Raw genomic sequence first — 5,000 nt, 5'->3', positions numbered from 1 at the left:
GTGTCTCCACAAACTGGGCCTCCTCTCGGCTAGACACCACCACCGAGACATCATCCGCATAGGCCACCACCCTCACTGCCATAACTGAGCCACTGCAGGGCTCCACTGGAACCCCACTCAAATGTCCGCAGTCAAGCCTTCTCACAAAGGGATTTACCGCTAAGACGTAAAGCAGGGGACTCAGCGGGCAACCCTGCCTGACACCAGAGTCCACAGGGAAGGAGGGACCCACCCAACCGTTGACAAGGTGGAAGCTCTCTGCCCCCTATACAAAACTTTCAACCAATTGATGAATTGACAAGGCAAACCATATCTACCCAGAAGAAGCCAAAGGTACTCATGGCTTACCCGATCAAAGGCCTTTGCCTGATCCAATGCCAGTAGATACCGTCGGTCTCCAGTTGCCCTGCACCGTTCCACGGCCTCCCGGACACTCAGGACAGCACTAAAGGTGCTACGGCCAGGAACCGTACAGTGCTGAGAGGCCGACAGTAACTTGTCCGCGACTGCGGACATACGTTGAAAAAGGATCTTGGCCAGGATCTTTCTATCCGTGGTAAGAAGGGCGATCGGGCGCCAGTTCTCCACTTTGGACGGATCTTTCCCCTTTGACAGCATGATTAGGGCCGACCTTCTCATTGAGGGAGGAAGCAGGCCGCCTGCCAAACTTTCAATAAACCTCCCTCAATAGAGGAGCCAAAAGGCTCTTAAAGGTTTTATAAAATTCCGCCGTCAGCCCATCAGGCCCTGGCGACTTCTTTGGAGCCAAAGAGTCTATGGCCTGCTCGATTTCAGCTACTGAGATCTCAGCCGTCAAAGAGTCGGGGAGATCCACCCCAACCGGAAGCGGGGTCCCATCAAGGTTTTCTCCAGGTCCAAATGCTTCTTCTTCAGGATGTCTGAAAAGTGGTCTCTGACGACCCCAGTATCCCTGATTTGGACTGCACCAGGGACCCCGTGGAGTCAGTCAGGCCAAGTACCACCTTCTCACTCACCGCATCACCACAGCTTCTGTAGGGATCCGGGGAGGTAAACTTCCCGTAATCCCTTTCAAGAACTAGGGAGGCGAGACGGTCGTACTGACACTCCCTCATCCGAAGTTTCAGACCTGAAATCTCTTCTTGGGGGCCACCAGAGGAGATCAGGCGGTCTAACTGCCTTCGCAGCCTCTGGTAGGCCAGATACCGAGAAGACGCCCTCTGCTTTGAGATCCTGCGGAAAAAGCCCTCCGACCTCTTCTTCACTACTTCCCACCATTCCTGGCGGGAGCAGCCGCTCTCAAGGAGCGTGGCTTGATCCGACAAAAAGATCTCAAAAGCCTCCCTAACTTCAGGGTCCTCGAGTAGCGAGCTATTCAGTCGCCATAAACCTGGACCCTTCTGAGGGGTGTCGGCCACGTTCAGGGCCACAGTCACCATACAGTGGTCCGAGAACTCTACCCCCTGCACAACCGGGGCCGTGCAGGAGGCGTCTCTCTTCAAAAAAAACCTATCTAACCTGCTCTTACAACTGCCTCGGGCATATGTGAACCCCGTGTGGCTGGGGAGGTGGCGAACGTGCACGTCCTCCAGCCCGGCTTCCCTCACTACTCTATTCAAAAAGATGCTATCGTATCCCAGGGGGCCAGAGGCGCCTGCCCGGTCCTTTGACCTGGTGACCATGTTAAAGTCACCACCAAAGACCACCTGCTGGGACGTGAACAGGTAAGGTTTCAGTTTCGTGAGAAGCACCTTCCTCGCCCTTTTGGACTGGGGTCCGTAAAAATGAATCAGGCGGAGGAACTCACCCCTCAAGATAGCATCCACCACTAGGCATCTACCAACTTCAACCTCAATCACTCGTCGGCTAACCACCGACCCGGTCTTAAAAAGGACCGCAACTTCACTGCACGGCTCGGCCGCAAGAGACCAGAGGGAGGGCCCATGTCTCCACTCCCTCTTGGCAAGATGCATCTCTGCCACAGATGCCAGCCAGGTCTCTTGCAAAAACAAAACATCAGCATCAACACGGCTGAAAAAATCAAAGGCCATAAAACGAGCCGCAGCAGATCGCAAACTTGCGACATTAATGGTCGCAAGGCGAATTGGAGAGGGCGTCGCCATCCTTAGTGATTGGCTTTGCGTTCTCCTCTGCTAACAAACTAATGGTCCACACTCTCATCCGAATCTGAGAGGAGTCCATAACGATTTTGAGTCCCACAGGGGGATGGGAGGGGGGAAGGAGAGAGACGGGGAGAGGGAGAGGGGGGGGACGAGGTGAGGGCAAAGAGGTACGGGGCCTAGGGGTAGGCTTAGGGATAGGGGGTTTTGGAATAGGGGGGGTTCTGGATTGGGCGGTAGCCCTATGTGCTGCTTCCCCTGGGACTTTCCCCGTGCCGACGCTTTGGTCGCAGGGTCAGATTTACCAACCCGTGCACCAGGGACGGGCTTTGGCCCCTTAGGGGTTGCCCCAGAGGCTGCCTGACTCCTACCCATCTCACTCGCCGCAGCTTGCCCTCGCCTGCCAGTTCTGGTCCTTTGGGGAAGCGGGGCCCTGGCAGCACCCCCAGCCTCCTCCTCTCCCGCCCCAGACCCTGGCTCGGGGTCCCCAGGTGGATCATTAGGGCGGCCAGTCTCCTCTTCCGCCGGGAAGCCCCTGAATGCCTTGGGGCTCCGGCTAAATGGGTGGCCCAGCTCACCACACAGGTTGCAGACTATAAGTCTGCAGGTTTCCTGTGGGTGGCCGAACCCGTTGCCCCTGACGCACCTAGGGGTGGTACAGTCGGCGCTCAGGTGCGCCGGGCTCCCGCACTTAAAACAGCGACGGGGCTGACCGGGGTAGAAGACCAGGATCCTATCTCGAGCCAGGTCATGATGTCCTCTGGCGGGAGAGACTCGTTCCTGACCAGGATGGTTAAGTTTTCAACCTCTTCCTGGCAGGAAAGAGGTATTACCCTGAAGCCCCTCCAGGGTTCGGACCGAGGGAGTAGTTCGTACATTGTGAGAAACCTCTCCATCAAGATGATGGAGAGGAAACTCACATCAAACTCCCGCGATCCCGTGGGGTGGATCACCGCAAAAAGGTCAGCGACCCTAAACCCGGCCGCCAGGACCCACCCCACTACCTGCCCCCTGGAGGGACACTCTCCCTCACCTTCCCACTTCAGCTGTATAACATTACTTCTCTTTCTCTCCGGACCCCCGACCACGCACCAGGCCCCTCAAAATGCTCCGAAGGCGGGGCCCTAAAATTTTGGGCCCCAAACTGGCCGTAGATTGGGCCGAGGGGGAAAATAGAGCCCGCCACCTGAGCAAAGGATCTGCCCGCTTTTAAAGCGCCCAGCAAGGCAGCTTCCTCCTCGGCCCCCAACAATCTATCTGGCGTTGCACTAGGTGCTTCCTCTACCACTGTCGGACCTGGGCCCACCTCTGGGGCCGTCTCCATCTCCTCCGGGACCACCCCCTCCTGCAGACCAGGGGCACCCTCACCACCAGTCGCAGCACTCAGGGGGGGATCTACCGGCGGGATTTTCCCGAAGAAGACATCGAGCTGGCCTCCCAGGATGGTATCCCAATCCACGCCGGACACCTCTGCTATGGCTTGCGCCTCACTACGCTCTATTGGGGTTTCACCTGTGGACTGGGAACCCTCTAGGTGTCTTATGAATTCTAATGCCGGACAGTCACTCTTTAACACTCCCATCGGGCTCTCACCCCATTCCAGCCGGCTAGTCTTCTCATGGTCACCTCCGGTACCCTCCAGGCCTCCCGGCACCTCCGAAACCGCCACTTCCTGCCCGGGCGGCAAACCGGAAGTGACGGAGGCCATGGACCGGAAGTCGTCACCGGAAGCGGCCTCTGACCCCGCCACGTTCTCCGCCAGCCCCTCCACGCTGGCGGGGAGTGTTAAAGAGTGACTGTCCGGCATTAGAATTCATAAGACTGGGCCAGACAGGGAGTGTGGCGCCTCCCTTCCTTCTCCCTCCTTGGAGGGAGGAAGCATGGAGGACGCCATTACAGCGTCCTCGTGGTCTTTACTGGAGTTAACCAACAAATCCTTCCCAGACTTATCCAACTGATCCGGACTGGCTATAGGGACCAAACCAGGAGCACCCGGAGGATTGTCCATGTCCAGTAAAGAAGCTACCGGTAAGGTTGTTTTTGTGCTTCCTTTTCGCACCGCCTCACTACCCCTACTCACCGCGTCATTGGGTGCCCTACCCACTGCCGCATCTAGCCCTCCTAATGGTCTGAGCTTGGCGGACGCATGGGGACCCTCGGCTGGGGTTGCAGAGGCAGCGGGCTCCGGGCTACGTGCAGGGGCTCCACTTGGGCTGGGACACTCCACCAACACACCTCTTCCTGCTGGACTTTGCCCTGATCTTTCTGGGGTTCTTCCTGGGGTAGATGTTCCTTTTAGGCGACGGGCTGCCTGTCTTCCCTCCTCATTGGAGCGCAGCACTTCCCTCTTTATCTCCCGCAGGAACAACTCTTCGCTAGGGCCACGATCACAAAGACTGCATAACAGATCAAAGAGCTCTAGGTTCTGGACCTTCAGGGCGTCGATTGCCCCGCGGAATTCTGTCCGCTTGGTACTGCTTGCCTTGTCTCTACGGTTCCGAAGGCTGGTCAGGCACGCCATCCTGGTACAGTAGGCCTGAGACGCCTTCTGGATTAAACTTTTCACCTTCTCACGTCTTTTCTTCCCGCGTGCAGCGTCTTCCCCGGGCTGGACCTGAGTCCAGTCCATCAAGCCAGACTGCGTTCCGAGGAACAGGCACTCCTCCCTGGACAGATCTTCGATTCCAGGGAGGCTTACTGAGCTCCCAGGCCGGGAAAACGACCCCGGACCCGGGCTTGAGGAGGCCATCCTCCACCCTTCTCCTCCAGGCACGGCTTCAGCAGCAGCTCTCAAAAAAAAACACCTTCCTCCTCTGAATTACCGCGGCTGCTGGCACCAGACTTGCCCTCCAATATATCCTCGTTAAAGGATTTAAAGTGTACTCATTCCAATTACAGGGC

Source organism: Lithobates pipiens, unplaced genomic scaffold, assembly GCF_037356315.1.
Source record: "Lithobates pipiens isolate NorthernLeopardFrog02 unplaced genomic scaffold, aLitPip1_a1.2 Scaffold_28, whole genome shotgun sequence".
NCBI lineage: Eukaryota > Metazoa > Chordata > Amphibia > Anura > Ranidae > Lithobates > Lithobates pipiens.
This window is presented reverse-complemented; position numbering follows the sequence as displayed.